Consider the following 20495-nt stretch of genomic DNA (forward strand, 5'->3'; position numbering starts at 1 on the left):
GTTCTAAAATAAGCCCAGAGGGCAAAGACGAACTGAGAGTTCCAACGGATACGGCAGACATCTTGGCTCCATTGCCGACCCGAAGCTCAACCTCTCCCTTCTCTAGCCTCCTATTTATCCTTAGTCCCTGAGAATTGGAACAAAGGTGTGAGCCACATCCAGTATCTAATACCCATGATGTTTTCCTAGCGAAGTTTAAGTGTATAACAAAAATACCTGATAAAGAAGCAACGGTGTCGTTCTTCTTATCTTCCTTGAACTTAAGGCAGTCCCGTCTCCAATGTCCCTTCTTCTTGTAGTAGAAACAATCGGAGTCGGTTTTGGAAGAGGATACCTTTTTATCCTTGCTGCTCTCGGCAGTGTTTGACTTAGGCGGAAAATTCTTCTTTTTCCCTTTAAAGCTCTTCTTCTTGCCCGAGCGCTTAAATGGCTTGCCCTTTTCTCACCATGAGCATATCATGCTTTCCCTCATCTTTGAGGGTTTGCTCGGCCTGCTTCAACATACTACGAAGCTCGGTGAGAGTTTTCTCCATGTTGTGCATATTGTAGTTCATTTTGAACTCATCATAGCCTTTGTGCAGCGAGTTGAGAATGATGTCAATTGCCATCTCGATTGAATACCGAGCATCAAGCCTTTCCATGTTCTCAAATAATCCAATCATTTCAAGAACATGCGGGCTAACCGGCTCTCCTTTCATGAGCTTGCTCTCAAGGATTTGCCTGTGGGTTTCGAACCTTTCAGTTTGGGCCTGCTCTTGAAACATATTCTGAAGCTTATAAATGATCACAAAAGCCGTCTCCTTTTCAAAGAAAGTCTTTTGAAGGTCCGGAGACATAGTGGCCAACATGATGCATTTGACATCCCGATTTTCACTTTGCCATCAGTTAAGGGCAGCCTGAGTGACCTCCTCATTGGGAGTGTCGGGCATTTCCTCATCAAGGACGTATTTATTTTGCTCTTACATGAGAGAAATACGCAAATTCCTTTGCCAATCGAGAAAGTTTGGCCCACTCAATTTCTCCTTGTCGAGAATTGAGCGTAATGAAAACTAGTTGTTTGAGTTACTTGCAGACATGGTTCTACAATTGAAAGAATTTGAAATGAAAAACCATTCATATAACCAATAAGTTTGAATCTTAAAAGGTATATGCAAACATTCAATCTTATTGAGCATTTTATCCACCCATTGATAATTTGCCCCTTTTGCGAGAATAAAATAATTCCGAGATCCTAAAGATCAAGAAATGATTAAGCATGCTTTGGGTTGTCTTAACATTAAATATCTTAAGGTAAGAAATCCAATTGCTAATAGCTCTAAGCTACCCTCGGTTTGATAAAACGTCGCATCCAATGCAATCTTGACATTTTATCTCTTTTGCCACAACATCTAAGGACTCCTTACTGATATCGTTGAGCTTAACCAAGATCAACTTGTATACCTAGTATACCTTACGTTCTTAGGGAAGTAGTGATGCCTCGCTTTGGCGTAGCCCATCACATACGCGCATTAGTTCGGTAAGTGTTGTTCTTGGAACTTAACTAATCCTCGCAACATTTGAAATCCTAGACATGCATCTAACATTTAAATGCAACGCCCAGCATGCGTGACTCAATAGCAGCACGCATGCTGGAAGTGGGTGGGATGCTTGCTAGCTGGCTGCACTATGTGATAGCAGTGCTGGCTTGCAAGCATAGCCAAGGCGCCAGGCGCCAGCAAGGCTGCCTTGGCTGCCAAGGCTGGCTGGCAGCCAGCTGTCCCAGCCACATGGAGGATCTGGTTGTGTGTGGGGACCATGGGTTGTGGCCATTGCCTTGGGCACTAAGGCTATGGTCCCCCCATCATGGAATGGTCCTCACCTAATCACTCTTCCTCCATTTGCCACTTGTAACTCATTGATTGCATTGCAATTTTATTTGTTTTAATTAAAATAAAATGGGAATATTGCCAATCTCCCACATTGATCAAGAGTGGGAGTTCAAGGGTTCATTTCCCTATAAATACCAAGCTATTTGCATTTGGGAAGAACACTTGAGTATAACTCAATGAGGCATCTCCCATTAGGTGAGAAAACCTCTAAGTTCGTAAAACTCCACTTTTTATTGGTCGGGTCCCGACTAACCTTTGGGGCTTTGACCGTTCGGGTCGAGTTTGTGGGTACGCGCCGTTGGAGGTGGTCACGATTGTGACGCTAGAGCTTTTGATGTAAGAGCTCGATTTGCGAGCGAAGCACGCTACGAGGGTATAACTTCTTTCTCCCTTTCTCTTAATTATGCTTTAATTATGTTTTGCATGCTTTAATTGCTTTAGTTATGGGGGCGGGTCTTAGGGGGTTTCTTTCCGCGTGGAGTAGGTCTCTACGAAACCCAGCTGCGGTATCGGAGCCGTGCTTCTTTTAATTATTGCAATTAGTTATTAATTAAGGTGTTTTAAAGAAGATTTAAATTTTGGTTTTGCTTTTCTAATTAGATTAGAAGTACGTTTTTAAATAGTTTTAATCTCGTATTTTTCGGATTTTGGCCTAAAAACTCGGATTTTGGCTCAAAAATAGTGTTTTTTGGGTGGAATCGACGTTTTAAATTAGTTTCAATTCTCTTTGAGGGCTGTTTAGATGCCGAATTCAAACCAGAAACTTATTTTTTCAGGGATTTTTCATTTTCAACGAAAATTTTAAATCTTTATGCCTTGATTAATGCAAGCATGTCAAGGGTAGATTAAATGCATGTTTGCATCCCTAATCTACTGCAATTTAAAAGCCTTTTAACCATGATTATGAAATTATAATGTGTGCTTAAGTTGGTATGTTCAAATTATCACATAAACTTGTTATTTCACAAATTGTGCATATCAATTGCATTTAAGTGTGAATGTTTATTGTGAATGTGTAATTTTAAAGTTCCTAATATATTAAAGATCCAATCTTTAAGTGTTTAAATGGTTGGAACTTTGATACTAAATTCCATGTTGAAGTAACTTTGGATTTATTTATTTTGGTTGATTAAATTCCTTATAGTTAAAAGCTTGTGATTAAATTTTAATTAATCTTCATATTCGAAGATGTAATCTTTATTATTTTTCACAAGTTAAAAGTTGGAAAAATTTTCATTGGATGATTGGTTTTATTTTTCCAACTCCCTATTTTGTCAAAACCTATTATTAATTTGCATATTGGTTAAATTAATTATGGGTATAGCCCTCTTCGATTTTAAGCATCAAGAAAGACCTAAAATTATTCAAAGGCAATTTTGAATGATTTAGGCTTGTGCACCATTAAAATTGAATTTAATTAAGTTAGATTTGTTTTATTTTCATTTTGCCTTAAATTGATTCTAAAATAAATTTAGAATTGATTTTATGTCACACATAAACCGGGATTAAAATCCCGATATGTGGCACGCAAATCAAGGCAAGGACACCCAAGCACCACCAAGGCTAGCGTGTTGCTGGTGCTGGCTAGCGTAGCTTGCCAGCACCCAAGCACGGCAAGCGCAACACCAAGGGCTGCGTAGCAGCCTTGGTTCGCAGCCCACAAGGCTTATGGGTGGGTTGCTTTTGCTTAATTTTTAGGCTATGACTTTTGCAAAAATTTTGCCGTTTTAAATTATTTAATTAGCTAAATTTAAACGAGGTTAGACCTCGGTAGCTCCCGCACTTGCAAAATATTCTAACAAATTATGGGTTGAACCGACTTAATTAATTGGATTGATTAAGTTGGATGCAGAATTTAGTGGGAGCTTAGGTAATTACATGAACAAATTGCACCTTAGAAGTACATAATTTATTAAACAACTTTGACTAGTTTTAATTAGGCGCGTTAATCGGATTAACCACCTAAGTTAGTTACTAGTTTTTGCGTGTTGTGCATTGTTACTTGTTTATCGTCGTAAAATGCATGGGCCATTCACATATAGTGAATGGGTGAATGAAAGCTTGTTATGAACCAGGATTTTGAGAATATGGCAACTAGTGGGACCCGTCTAGGATAGTAAATACGGACTGCGTTCCGTTACGTATTTTTGTAAATCTAAATACGGTCTGCGTACCGTTAAGTATTTTTGTACTTTAATATTTAGATTAATCTTAGTCGTAGTAACTAGTAATTAGATTCTTGGCAGAGATGTCTCAAGACGGCGTTTCTATGAAGATGAGCAAGATGGTACCTTGAATAACCTTGAAGACTTGAAGATTCAAGGGGTCATGCTAGTTGCCAAATGCATCTATTTTATGCTTTATATATATTGTTGTTATCCTTATATATATTTCAATGCTAGATGCATGTTTAGGATTTCAAAATGTTGCAATGATTATTTAAGTTCACTTAAATCAACCAACATAGAAACCCTAGGGCCCTATAACATTGAGCTAAAATTTGCCATTCCAAGAACAACAGTTACCGAACTAATGCGCGTACGTGATGGGCTACGCCAAAGCGAGGCATCACTATTTCCCTAGGAACGTAAGGTATACTAGGTATACAAGTTGGTCTTGGTTAAGCTCAACGATATCAGTAAGGAGTCCTTAGATGTCGTGACAAAAGAGATAAAATGTCATAGATGCATTAGATGCGACGTTTTATTAAACCAAGAGTAGCATAGAGCTATTAGCAATTAGATTGCTTACCTTAAAATATTAAGTTTTAAGACAAGCAAAAGCATGCTTAATCACTTTCTAATTTTTGGGATCTTGGAATCATTTAATTCTCGCCTAAAAAGGACAAAATATTAATGCATGGATAAAATGCTTAATAAGATTGAAAGTTTGCATGTATGCTTTAAATTTCAAACTTATTATGATATTAACTTGATAAATGGTTATACTTTGCACTTATATTTGTAGAATTCGTAATCAAATTATATTGTTTCCAATGATTGGTAAAAGAAATCTTTCGAGAATGGTTCTCAAAGAAAGAAAAGGGCACTTCTAAGATACAACTTCTCATAAACGACTAAAGTCCGAAAGGACGGTTGGATATCATGTTTTCAAAATACTAGGTAGTTTTGACAAACATGAAATATTGAGTTGAAAAACTCAAAATTGTCAATAGTTGACAACCAACATATCTTTTCACTTCATACGCTTATGAGTAGGACTCATTGATGAAGTAATTCAGGTACGAATTAGTTGAAAAGATAGAACTTTGTTTTGCGGCGCATTAGATGCTTAATTGTGCCTAACAAAGTATAAAAGTCGAGGAACTTAAAGAAATGATTCTTAAAGTTATGAGATGATGTACTATAAGAAATATAGGAAACAAGAAACAAAGAAAAGAATGAGATTCCTTTTCTTACCCATGAGTTCATGTTGACTTAGAAACTCGTTATCTTCACCAGTATCGGATACTACTTGAGTGATCCACTTCGAAAGTGACCTCAAACTATTGAAGATTAACTAAGTGATTGACTTACAAGCTTAGAATGTAGCAAGGAATACTACATCAGTTGTAAGGTCATTTGTTTAAAGACCTTTTAAAGCTAAGGCTGGAACAAATAATGGTTATTATGTTCCATAATCAGTGAACGATCTGTTTACACACGGAAAGACTCACATTCAAATGTAAAAGCAATAGATGCTAGGTTTACTTGAATGACGTGGTCGTCTAAGCCATGAGTCGAGAATGCTTGATTATAAACAAACATTTCCCTAACATGAAAACTCACAAAGTTCAAGTCATGAACATGATTTGTGTTCCGAACATTTTTAGCAAAGTCACAACAACAAGAACATACTCAAGGCTCTATTAGATAGACTCTTGATAGATGATCGGTCTGGAATCGTTCTAAGACAAGCAAGTCTTACTTGTTGAAATCAACAAAGAAAGGAGCCATTGAGCTTGGTATAGATAATTGACTCCGAAAGCTTAAAGAATTCATTACTTCAATGTCTCACAAGAATTTGCAAGAATATGGCTATATTCATCAAATGTGAGCTGACTGGACCTTGAGTAGCTCAATAGTTCAGTGAAGTATAGAACCGACTTGGCAAGCTATCAATATATCTAGATTAGATCAAGCAATGTTTACTTAATGCCAAGAGTGATCACATCAAAATTATGAAATCGAAATTTAATAATGACCTCCACAAAAGAACATAGATTGTCTTGCCGGAGACCTCGATGCCATTTAACAATGACTTGAATGATGGTAGATCACAACCCTTTCTATAAAGTTCTTAAAGATTTGCTCAAACGACTAATGTTACACTAAACAAAATTGTCAAAGCTAAGAGAAGACACCATATTAAGTTATGGATAGAAATAGTTTCTATCGTCTTTTCATGTATATGTCTAGAGTTCATTGGCTCAGTGGGAGCTAAGTAAATCAATAAGAGCTAAGATAAGCTCGAGTAGGAGCTAACTGTTTGTTTCACAACAAACTTTTACCCAAAGACAATATACAGGTTTCTTTGTAAGCATTCAATGGAGACTACGGGCATTACTTCCCCAACCTAATTGAGAACACAATTATTGTTGCTCTAAGTGGTGTCTTTCTGGAAAGTAACACATTTCTAAAACGACAAGTTGGAGGAAAATAAACTCAATATCTATCGAGATTAGCAACAAACTTAAACTGAGAATCTCTGAAGGCTTTAGAAGGGCTTCAAGGGAATAATTGATCAAGAATACTCAAAGGACTTCACAAGTGCCTTAAATGAGAATTCAATCCTCACAAAACTTTAGAAGTATTAAAGCAAGATCAATATAATCAAAGGGCTTTAAAAGCGCCTTAAAACTCAGTGTTTGATGCAATTACCCCGTATAGGTATAGAATTCACCAAAAGATTGGACTGAATCCTATAAATTTCTATTAAGTTAGAAATAAACCTAATATTTACAATCATACTATTTACTATTATATGGAAAGGGAATAGTATCTTGTAAATTAGCTACGACAAATCCAAATTCCGAAAAATGGTTAGAGGCCATAAATTTCGAAACAGACTCCATGTTAGGAAATCATGTTTGGAACTCGATTAAGTTGCATGAAGGGTGAAAGACCCATCAATCGTAACAAACATGGATATGTATATGCATACATAGCTAGATTAGTTGAAAAGGATATTCACGGCGTTGATAAGACCTATTCACTAATCGGAATGCGTAAATCTTTTCGTGATTATTCTAGCAAAAGTGCTAGATATGAAAGAAAGTGCAAGAAATCCATTTGGGATTAAGGGAAGCATTGCATGAAGGAATTGGAACATGTATTTCATAAATGTTTATGGAGAATCATAGAAATTCTTATGGATAAGAAGTTTAGTGGGAGCAAAAGTCAATTTTGTAAGGTCTAGAAGAAGTTTTCAAACTCTATTGTGAAATGAATTTTAAATGCTAAATGCTTAGATTTGAAAGTTTTCAGCAATGGACCAAGGCGATACTTAGTACATATTGGGAATTAAGATCTATTGCATAGACTTAATAAAATGTTTAAACGAGTAAAGGAATTTACTGTGTTAAACATGAAAGACCTTGAAAGGCTTTCGACCCATATAAAACTAAGTAAATGTTTGAACCAAGTATACGCTAGGCTCATACTAAATCAAAAAAGAAAGACTCGAATAGAGACTTTCAACCATATCTCCTAGCAAACAATTTAGCAAGACTCAGTGAGACTGGATGAGCTAAAAGTTACATGGATGGAATAATATTGGGAATAGTTCTGCAATTGAAACCATCATGTATGCTATGGAATCGCCACCAACTTACATGCTTAAAGCATGAGAAGTACAAAATACCAATCAATTTAAAATCTAAGCGATGGATCGCTAGATAGTGATCAAGAACATCTAAAGTACTTGGATAAGTGAAAGGGACGAGTTCTTGACACAGGGAAACAAATACAATTGGAAATTGATGTTACGAGCATATCCTTAGCAATGATCGGATCCGTAACAAGGAAGCAATTTATAAGCACGAGCTAGAATGCGTCGTGGTTTGAGAATGGTAACATGGACGTGAATCCATGTGTGAATGTGCGGAAATTTCCATGGTCACAAGTGATTAGGGTGCCCCAAATCGTTGTGAGCCGTTTGGAATAAAATCCAAAGCAAAGCTTCATCGGGAACTCTACTAAAATATATGTTGAGCATATTGTTGCCTTAAAAGCAATAATAAAGAAAGGTGTTCAATGGAAATTTTCTCCAAATGTTTTAATAGTAATACTCTTCATTAAACATTTATAGAAATTACACCCATACTTAATATGCTTGATTTCTTTCATGCAATTGTGAATGTTGTTGTTCACCTTTTGCATAGGTTTAGTTAGAATTTACTTTGCAAATCTCAACATCTTCATTAATGAACACTTTCATAATAAGATGATAGAATCTAAGAGTGTTATGGATTATCTGTGATTGAGGATTTATTGTCCATGTGATGGCTCCCACTCTTTTCATGATTTTGAGATCCTCAACATGACAACCTACAATCACACTTGAACATGCTCGGTTTACAGGCGAAGCACACTTCAAGGGTATTACTTCTTTCTCCCTTCTCTTCATTATTGTTTAATTATGTTTGTGCATGCTTTATTGCTTTAATTATTGGGGTGAGTCTTGGGTGGGTTTCTCTTCCGCGTAGCGTTGGACGCTACGAAACCCAACTGTTGTATCGGAGCCGCGCTCCTTTTAATTATTGCAATTTGTAATTATTTAAGGTGATTTAAAATGGATTGAAATGTTTGGTTGTGTCTTCTAATTGGATTAGAAGCTCGTTATAATTAATTTTAAAACTCGTATTTTTTAATTTTGGCTGATGAACCCAGATTTCGACTCAAAAATAGTGATTTTTATTGGGTTTCGTAGAGACCCCCATAACTAAAGCAATTAAAGCATGCAAAAACATAATTAAAGCATAATTAAGAGAAAGGGAGAAAAAAGTTATACCCTCGTAGCGTGCTTCGCTCGCAAATCGAGCTCTTACATCAAAAGCTCTAGCGTCACAATCGTGACCGCCTCCAACGGCTCGTACCCACAAACTCGACCCGAACGGTCAAAGCCCCGAAGGTTAGTCGGGACCCGACCAATAAAAAGTGGAGTTTTACGAACTTAGAGGTTTTCTCACCTAATGGGAGATGCCTCATTGAGTTATACTCAAGTGTTCTTCCCAAATGCAAATAGCTTGGTATTTATAGGGAAATGAACCCTTGAACTCCCACTCTTGATCAATGTGGGAGATTGGCAATATTCCCATTTTATTTTAATTAAAAAAAATAAAATTGCAATGCAATCAATGAGTTACAAGTGGCAAATGGAGGAAGAGTGATTAGGTGAGGACCATTCCATGACGGGGGGACCATAGCCTTGGTGCCCAAGGTAATGGCCACAACCCTTGGTCCCCACACACAAACGGATCCTCCATGTGGCTAGGACAGCTAGCTGCCAGCCAAGGCAGCCTTGCTGGCGCCTGGCGCCTGGCGCCTTGGCTGTGCTTGCAAGCCAACACTGCTATCACATAGCGCAGCCAGCTAGCAAGCATCCCACCCACTACCAGCATGCGTGCTGCTAGCGAGCCACGCATGCTGGGCTCTGCATTGCTAGGCACACGCACAAGGACGCTACTACTTGGTGTTGTGCTAGCGATGCACACGCACACGCACATGCAGCGATGGTGCATGGTGTTGTGCTAGCAACGCACACGCACATGCTGCCATGGTGCGATGAGCAGTGCTAGGCCTTGCCTAGCGCCAGCGCCTAGCACATCCACATGCACATGCAATGCTGCGATGGTGCTTGGGCGTATGGCCTGCTAGCACGCAATGCCCTAGCACGCCTTGCATGCTACGCTTGCGATGGATCTCGCCTAGCCTTGTACTCACATGGCTAGGCCAATGCGAGGCTACGACTAGGTTCGTATTTGTAACTCAATTGATTTCACGTCTCGTCGAATTCTAAATTCGACTCGACTTGTGACGCTCTAAGCTCGATATCCGACGTCTTTGTTCGTAAAACTCCGACGACTCATCAAATCCTTTGGATTGATTCGTCGTCTCAGATCGCTTGTTCGATTGGGTTCGACCTGAAGGGTTCAATCGAGATTAAGTTGTAATATTAATTGTACATTAATATTACTGATCGGAAGCGGCCTCCCCCTAGGCATTCCGATCACTTGACCTAACTGAAGAATTAGCTCTCTGATAATTCTGAAACCTTTATCGGAATAATACACTTGTTGGAAGGACACCATTCCTTTCAATCTCCCACTTGTCCTTCCGGACAAGTATGCATATAGTGTATAGCCCATTTCCTATATCGCTTAATGTCTTTTCGTGAAATATAAGGTAAGGTTCTTCGTCATCCTTATTACGTTCAGAAGTGTTTCTCGATCTCCGAGTTTGACTGTCAATAAGCAGATGATTTCTAAAATCCATCTGAGCACGGCCATGCATTTTCACAGTCTCGCTCTTTGAGCGGCCTTGTAAACAACAAAGACATCTTTCCTATTGTTAATAGGGGGACATTTGCAGTCTTTTACTTCGAAGCTTAAAGCCTCACAAGCGTGATGGCCTCCAACGGCTCGTACCCACGACTCGACCCGAACGATCTTCGTCTCGAGGGTAAATCGAGACTTGACCAAGTATAAAACTAGATTTTTACGAACTTAAAGGTTTTCTCAATAATAAGAAATGCCTTTTTGAGTTCCACTCAAGTTGATTTCCAAATGTCCAATCAAGGGGTATTTATAGGGAAATGTAAATTGCACTGACATTCATGATCAATGTGGGATAGTTGCATTTTCTACTAATTTATTTAAATCAAAAATAAATTATAAAACAATGCAATCAACAATCAACAAGTGGCATGAGGAGAGGAGAAGTTAGGTCAGGACCATAACCAAAGGGGGGGGGGGGCATTGCCTTGCTCCCTAAGGCTTTGCTCCAAGCTTTGGTCCCCACTCCTCCAAACTGGCATCAAGGATAAGGTGAGCTGGCAGCCCACCTTGTTGGCCAGCTAGCACAGCCAGCCTGCCCTTGCCAGCATGCCCCAGCACATGCGTGATGCTAACGAGCCACGCATGCTGCTGGGCGCATAACAGTGCTGGGCGCTGGCTACTAGTGCTGGGCTAGGCGTCAAGCTCGCTGCTTGCTGCTTAGTGCTGCCATGCAAAGGCACGCACACAAGCAAGCAAACACAGCGTGCTGCTGCTGCGATGGTGCTGCCATGCGAAGGCACGCACACACGCAAGCAAGCACAGCGTGCTGCTATGCGATGGCACGCACACGCAAGCCCCTAGCTATGCAAGGCAATGCTGTGCGCCTAGTGCTAGCGAAGCACGCACACACGCATGCAAGTTGTGCGACGAATGCATGCTGCGATGGTGTTGTGCCATGCGAAGGCACGCACACACACACAGCCATGGTGCTGCGATGGTGTTGTGCTAGCGAAGCATGCACGTACGCACACCCATGGTGTTGCGATGGTGCTGTGCTAGCTCTAGCCAGCCTAGCAACCACATGGCTAGGCCAATGTGATGCTACGGCTTTGATCACTTGATCTCACTGAAGAATTAGCTTCCTGATAATTCTGAACCCTCTATCAGAATAATACACTTGTTGGAAGGACACCATTCCTTTCAATTCATGTGTGCTTTTCGATCAACATACATACATCAAGTTAATCCTAAACCTGTTTATTTATGTTGGTTGATTATTAATGCACAATCAAATCTAATATTGGTGATCAATTGAATAAAAATTATATTAGCCTAAATCAAATTATTAATTATCTTATTAGGCGTGATTTTAAGTACAAATTCCCTTTAAACCTGCAAAAAAGGGTGTGATTAAGCAATAACAATAAATCATGAATAATCAAGCAACATATGATTCATATAATAATCGTCATCATAACAATATCATCAAAACATCGTTAGTAAAATCCTAGGCATGATACTAAACGGTTTAGTAACAAATCCTAGCATGTCACTAATAACAAAATCAAATTAGCTTTATCTAATACATGATACTAGAAATCATAAATATCCTAAACATGATACTAGGAACTAACATAACATTGTAAACATGATTTCTACTCCAATATCAAAAGAATAATTAAGTAATCGAATTACTTACTCTGATGCCTCAACCTCCTTACTATTAAAACAATACACACGTTAGTGAACTTCCAGAAAATTAAATCAATAAAGTAAATAAATCAAATATGAATTGGAATATAGATTTGGGACCAAACCCTCAGAACTGTCAACCTTTCACGTCAAGGTTGAAGGCAACGTCGAGGATGGTTTGGAGTATTCGAATCTTGTGAATGAGGAATTGTGACTGATTTGGGAGAATATCGAGGATGTGTTTAGGCTAAGGCTAAGAACATTGGAATTAAAAAATTCTAGGCTATGAACTCTGGATGATTGTTTATGATCTGAAACGGGGAAAACGACCTGTATTTATAGGGAAAAAAGAGAGTCAAAGTGATCAGAAAAGATCAAAATTTGAATCGAATAAAACAGGTTTCATTACGGGGCGATATCGCGGCGCGATGGAGCTGACGTGGCGCCATGGTTCTGTTGCTCTGAGATGATGATGAATCCGTACAAAGTTTTATTTCTAATAGAATTAGATTATTGAAACATATCAAGACGTCTTCTAATTTGGATGGGATAAGGACTATCATATGAGAAGCTTTATACGGCTTCGAATTCTTTTGATCTTTATCTTTTCAGAAAGGATAGATTAGAACCTTTAAGAGGACTTCTAGAAGCTCCTAAGGAATCTTAATTGGTTTAGGATTGGGAATATTGTATTTGGACCCTCACATGATCATTGGGTCGTAGGTAAGGTGGACCTAGGTTCGATTTGGGCTCGGTTTAGTATTTTGGCAATAACTTATTCGTTTTAAGTTGGATTTGGGCTTATAATGTATAGTTTGAAAGCTCTTTTCAAGCCCCATCCAACTAAAAAATAATTAGACCAGGATTATGGAACAAAATAATCTGGTTCGGACGTTTTTATGGATTGGACACGAAATAAATGATTTTTATTAAGGACACGAATGATTTTGGGTTTAAAGGTACAAAATGAATAGTTTTGGATTAAAACATTTTAATTAAGGTTAGAGATATGGTCAAGGCTTAAGGAAACTACACAGGATTCTTCAATCTTCACTCTACCCGTTAATCAAAGACTTGAAAGGTACTCATCATTGGGTTTAATTTTTGGGGAGACACAATCAGGTGTCTATAGTTGGTTCCCTTAAGGATTGTGGAAACCTCTATACCTAACGCCTATCTTTCCTAAATATTAGGATTGGTTGAGACATTGTTGGATATCTTTCTCCATATAGACCACTAGCTTGACCCTGGTTCCATGAGGAACCTTGTGTAGGGTGGCCAGAGTTTGGATATCCATATGAATATTGGTTGTAATTCCCAGGTTGTGTAGATGATTGTTGGCCATTCATGCCAATAGGTTGAGAGGACATCCTTTGTGCAGATACAACAGCTTGTGTATGGCATGCTGGATCTGACAGATTTCCAATACCATAGTTGGCATAACTGACACCAATCTCTGCTCCTAAAGGAGGTATGTTACCCATTAAAGAGGTAAATGGGTATGTGGTAACCGGTAGAGGCAAGGAAGAAGAAGATGGACCCTGACCAGTATGGTTATAGCCTGACTCATAACCTGGCCCTAAACCATTAATTCTCCCTTGACTCCTATACCCCACATTAGAACCAATAGGAGGGATACTTCTTAGAACTAACTGAGGGGGCGGATTTGCATGAGATCTTGTCATATTCTCTACTCTAGGGTATCCTAGAGGGACGTTATCCCTTTTATTTAATTCACTAATCCCACTACCTAAAGCGGTTAAAACATTCATCAACTTCTCATTTAGTTGGTAATGTTTCTCCTCTAAAGGTTTAAGCCTTAGCTTGTAACTACTTCGATTGCTACACTCTTTGATAATGCCACGTTAGTAGGGTTTATAGTATCATTAATATCTAGAATAAATCCTATCTACCTGCCTAGTAACCGCTTGTTGGGTAATAGAGTCAAAACAACTAGACCGTTACCACTCTAACGGTTTCTTCTACCATGACGCGATAGTAGTTACCCAATTGCTCTCTATTATTTTCTTGTAAATCTTCCATTAGACTCTTCACGATTTCCACATATTTAGTGTAAATTGTGTTAAGTAAGTGTCTGGTAGGAGATTGGTCCTCTACTCCTTCTAGAACCAATTCATCTTGCTTTTGTGTATGAGGCTTGATTGGTTCGAAAGAGTGTGACATGTGTCCTGTTGGCAATTGATTTTCTAGATCTGGTTAATTAAATTTTAAAATTGTATCAAGATTGTGTTCAGATGAATTAACATCTTCCTAAGTGTTTCCTTTTACGTGCTGAACGCTTAGGAGCCATGGGAAAAAAACTTCCAAATTAACAAAGTTAAATGGATTTAGTTTAATGTTCTCTCATTGTGGTCGACGAAAACTTGAGGTAAATATTGTTCTTTACCAACAAGTTAAATACGCTATCTTGTTCTAGAGTATTAGGGGGCTGCCCCTCAAGTTACCGGTTTCAAAGATTGATAATCCTCTAACGTAAAAATAAAACAATAAGAAAGCTTTCCAAAAAGAAGTAAAACAAGTTGGATTGCTCAAAGAAACGAGTAGATAAATATAAGATAAAAGATACAAATGCATTTCATTAATTAAGGGATAGATTTAGGTCTACAATTGTATAAATTGAAGGAGAGGTTTCCTCCATGATCATACAATTGGAAAAGACAAACGATCTTCAATACATGCTACGTGATAAACTACAATATCGCTTGGCTACTAAGCCAAGGGAAACTACAAAAGGTAAGAAGTAAGAAGACAATTTACAAGAAATGAAATGCTTGGTGTTGATTGATTTGCTGATGTCTTCTTTTAATCCTTGCACTTCTATTGATAGGCAAAATGGAGCGGTTATAGATGAATCCCATAATTGTTGTACGGTTATGCTTCTTGGCACTAACACTTCTTTGAAAATTAAAATCATCCACTAGCCTCCTAAACCGACCTCTATGTTATTGGGCCTCTAAGTGATATTAGCCCAGTTGCTTTTATGTCTTGACCAATTCGGCCTAATGACCTTTTACTAACTCTATAAACCTCTCAACTCGGTTAAAGTCAAGAAAGTCAAACAAAAGTCAAAAAAGTGATTTTTGGGTGTAACAGGGGCACAAACGTGCCCACATATAGACACAGACGTGCCTACATAGTTGTCTATGGCATCCTTCGTAAAGGCACGAACGTGCCTTTCTCATGGCACGAACATGTCTTTCTCATGGCACAAACGTGCCTTTCTCATGGCACACTCGCTCATACACGGACGTGCTTTTCTAAGGGCATGAACGTGTCTCTTCCAAAACTTGAGGCAGAAACTTTAATAACCTTTGTCAACAGTGAGGCACAAACGTGCCTGCACATCACTCACATCATCACGTCCATGCCCGCACAAATCATAGACCCCCTGCTCGAGTTCTCAGGCACGTCTGATTTTCCATCTTTTCTTGGCATCTTGACTTCTTTTCTCGACTAGGCACGTCCATGCCTTACCCAACATGGACGTGCTTGACTTGATAATTGCGCTAAATGAACTTAGCTTTGATCGTTGATCTTCGTGAGCCTCAATTTAGATATCAACATCATCAAATCTCCAAAATTTCCTCGTCAATCCTGAAATACATCAAAAACGATAAACTATCCATGAAAGCACTAAATCAGTGGCAGATCTACGGTGGGTTCAAGTGGGTTCATTGAACCCACTGATTTTTTTAAAAAAAGTTTTTTAAAAAAAAATTTAAAAAATAAATAAAATACAATTTTTCCGCATACGTGAGATGGAAAAACAGCATAGCTCAGTGGTAGAATGGATATTACACTTGTGCGCTTGGGCTTTAAGGTTGTGGGTTCGATCCCACGACCATTAATTTTTTTCCCTACCTTTTGCTTCATTTACTCATTCAAAGATTAAAAATATCAAACCCCTTTATCTCCCTAACTTTGTTCTCCTAAGTATATGAAATTCCAAATGCTTTATTTATTTATTTTTTTTTATTTTTTTTGCTTTTTTAATTACTTCTCTAAACTTTCAATATACCAAAAAACTCATTCAAATACTCAAAACATCAAACACCTTTACCCTAACTATTTGTTCTCTCTAACTTACTTCTCCAAAGTATATATGAAAATCCGATTGTTTTTGTAGATCCCTTTTTCTAACTGTATTCCATTGTATTAAGTTATACGTTATCCATTGTAATCCGAAATTCGAAAATATCTATTAAAATCTAATTTATACTAGCTACGTTATTTTTTAAATGCAATGTTTATTATTTTACAATATTTACGTATACTCTCCTTTGATCATGTTTTGTGATTCATACATTGAAAAAATATATATAGTCAAGCAGGATCTTGTCAGATTCGTCTCAAAAAATATTTTTATGATATCAGCTATTTATAATTTTTACAAAATTGATCTTAAGATATTTAGGTTATAAAATATGCATTGGTAAGCGTGAAATCCCCAATGTTGCAATTAAAACAAACGGAGGACCTATATCTTATCTTTTAATGATTCCGAACCCACTCTTCTGAATTCCTAGATACGCCACTGTACTAAATCATCGCAGCTAAACCAAATCAAGCTTATATATATGAACTATAAGCGACTAATCTAGACTTGAAAACTAATAAAAAAGACTCTAATAATATGCATAATACACGATATATCACAATTCCCTATAACATTGTCCTATAGACCTCCCAACCATGCCACGAGATAAGAGATTTACACTTACGAATAATATCAATAAAAGGAAAGTGGGGTGGAACTTCCTCAATCACCAAACGAGTTTACCAATAATTGCACCTTTCATTGACCCCTATTCCATGCCATATAGTAAGGCCCCTAAGGCCTAAGCACACCATAAATTCAGCTTTTGTGTATTACAGTTTGTAGACACTTAAAAATGTCTCCCCAGAACCAAACCTGATGATGAACAACCTTTCACCACCGCCAATTGGTCAAGTTGAGTATTTAATCTTTGGAGTGCTTAAAAACATATCCATAACCCAATTCCTATCCCATTTCCCTAAACCATAATCCATTTTTCTTCTTTTCGTGACCACGACTAAAACACCGAGCAAAACTGATTTTATGGCCCCATAATTTTGATCCAAATATTATTTGTTGGATAAACCTTGAAATAAGCTTCCCAACGATATATCATAGGCCCAATTTCAATTTAAAACGAAGAAGATATGAGCAAAACACTTAAACTCGACCCAAAACCGACACCCTTACCCTAAAACAGCCATACCTTAAAATAAAAAAATTAAAAAAAAAAATTGACCTGATTCTGATTGAATTAGAAATTAGACATAAAGATCTTTCCAATGATATATTATATGCCTTATTCTGAGTTACGGATCAAAAGTTATCGAAATATTTAAAACGCGTAAAAACTGGAAATCCCCGCGCCACGGTATTAACGGCCGTGCCACGGTACTGAATACAGTGCCACGACACCAAGATCTTCCTAGATTCTTTTCTTAACGCGTTTTCTCTTTTAAAAATGATAAAATTTGTACCATGCCACGGCACCTATTGCCGTGACGCGGTACCTTTTTCTTTCACGGTGCCTCATTTTTAGGGTTTCGCAGCTCACTTCCGCACATTTTCTCTATAAATACAAGGCTCACTTACAAGTTTCGGGGCAACAACACACATTCTCTCATCTCTCTCATACTCTAGCCTTAAACCTATTCTCCTAATTACATTATTCCTCCCTTAAGCACTCCAAGGAGTCCATACAATACCCGAAATTCCGTACTTAAACCAACGCGTGAAAGGTAGAACCAATTGAGGGTTTGGACCAAATCAACTCTACTTTAATTTAATTTAATTTTAATTTGATTTATTATTCTTTGAAGTTACTAACGTTTTATTCATGATGTAGCAATTTGAAGAAACGCACAACGTGAGCTATTTATTTAATTACTTATTCTTATTTCTATTGCTAGTATCATGTTTAGGTTTATTATTATTATTATACTTTTGATGATTTGACTGACGATATTATGGTTAAATTGCTTCCAATATTATTGTTTATTCTATTGTTTTTTTTATCACCATATTACATGTTTAAAAAGAATATGTAATTGAAAAACACGACTAATAAGATAATTTGGACAACCAGTTTAGGTACCTTTAATCTTATTCTTAATTCAAGTGGTCACTAAAACTTAGAATTATGTGTTACATTAATATTCAACCAATATAGCCTAATTTAGTTTAAAGCAAATTGAATCTTTGTTTGTGTGTGTTTGAGATCGCAGAAAATACCTTTCACAATAAGAATTTAGTAGAGGCCAATATGGGCGAATGTGACTCTATGACTCACTTCGTACATCATCCCCGATCCTCCTTTCGTGGTTCCGAACCATATAAAGTTAGTAATCTCATGAATTATGAATGGGGTGTAACCTTCATGGGTCAATTGTTGTTGTCTATCGTTGTCCCTTATTCGTGGCTCCCTTAAATGATCCGTGAACGGTTTACAAGTTACTTAAAAACTTGTTGGCGACTTCCTACTTTATTTGTCCCTAATCACATATGTCAAATCCTGCTTCCTATGATTGCCAAGCATATTCACACATACTTAAGTAGGCGCGCTTCAATTGACGGCTACACAGTTCTAATTATTTTATACAAGTGCATGAAGCAAATAAATATTTCCCTTGTGAAAATGAAGGAAATTCCCTTACTTGTGTTTTTTGGAGAGATGGAAGAATGAAATGGGATTATGAACACTTTGGTGACTTGATGGTTTTTAATACTACTTATAGAACAAACAAGTATGGCATGATATGTGCCCCTTTTGTTGGTAAGAATCACCATAATAACAATGTCATGTTTGGTATGGGATTTGTTCTAGATGAGAAAACAAGCAGTTTCATATGGTTGTTTGAGTCTTTCATGAGATCAATGGGAGGTGGGCGTCATCCGATTACTATAATGACAGACCAAGCATCTTCTATTGCAGTGGGTATAAGAGAAATTTTCCAAATTTTAGACATAGTTTGTGTACATGGCACCAAACCCACAAATGTATCATAGAATGGAGGGAGTATGTTTTTTTTTACTAGAGGTTTACCTAAACAAATGTATACACAAACCTCTTATTGCTATTGACCTTCGTAAAATATTAAACTTATAAAACTTATTCCAATAAAGCATTATATCCTATTTAAAGCTACTCTTAAGCTACCTAAATATTACCCCCCAAATTGTCTAAAATTAGTACTTTGAAAGACTGAAATTGTTAGATTTACACTAATTTATTACTGTAAATCAATGTTACAAAAGTTTCTGAAACGGATATAAAATGAGTTATGGGATTGTAGTGAAGTCATTACACACCAATACACCATCTCGGCACAGTGGCGTATCCAGGAATTCCGAACTGTGGGTTCGAAATTTTTTTTAAAAAAAAAACGATGATCATATTTTGATTAAAAATTCAATACATAAATCAAATTTTTATCACGGATGAATTACACAATAAAAAAAATAAAAAATAAAAAATAAAAACCTACAAAAGCATTCTTCGAGTTTTCCTACTTTGAAAGCGTGCTAATACATCATCATCACTAACTCTTGCAAATAAGTCTCTCTCAAGATAAGTAACTAAACTATCATTCAATAGTTGATCACCCGTACTATTCCGCAACTTATTTTTTACATAATACACAATTAATTATCAATTAAAATCACAAGTCCCCAATAAACACAAATTTGACAATATAAACTTCTTCTAATTATCAAATTTCAATTAACAGAACAAGTAAAAATTTTATTTCAAAAAAAAAAAAAAAAACAAGTAAATTTTTTTTAATTCTAACTTCTAAGTTTCTACAATTCAATTTCTCAACAATTCAAGAATTCAACAATATATCAAAACCATAAACCAATTTAAAAAATAAAACAAGCAAACCAAGATTAAGAATTAATAGGAGTAGAGGAATAAGAGATTAAGAGGACTCACAATTGTAGAAGAACTCTGAAGTCTAAATTCAGAACAGTCGTCCCTCGTCCGTGTCTCCGTCACTCCGTGAGGTCGTCAGTGCTCCCGGTCGCCGGTTGGTGTCTCGGTGTGCGGTGCCGCGGCGGCTAGTGGCTACTGGCTAGGGTCATAGGGTGTCAAGGTTAGGGTTTTGGTGTTTGGGAATTTGGGGAAAATAAGAAATGTCGATGTTTGATTTCTGAAATCTGAAATTTGAATGTAAGGAGTAAAAGAACAAAAAAAAAAAAGAAAAAAGTACAAAAAAAGAGGGCAATAGGAGTCGAACCTAAGACCTAAGACATTAAAAGGGCGCGCTGCTCTATTATTCAAAGCCTTACCAATGCACCAAATTTACCCATGTGATTATTATTCTCACAGAAATTTGAATTAACCCTTTTTCTTTTTTTTTAAAAAAAAAAAAATTAAAAC

The sequence above is a fragment of the Chenopodium quinoa genome, unplaced genomic scaffold, assembly GCF_001683475.1.
Source record: "Chenopodium quinoa cultivar QQ74 unplaced genomic scaffold, ASM168347v1, whole genome shotgun sequence".
NCBI lineage: Eukaryota > Viridiplantae > Streptophyta > Magnoliopsida > Caryophyllales > Amaranthaceae > Chenopodium > Chenopodium quinoa.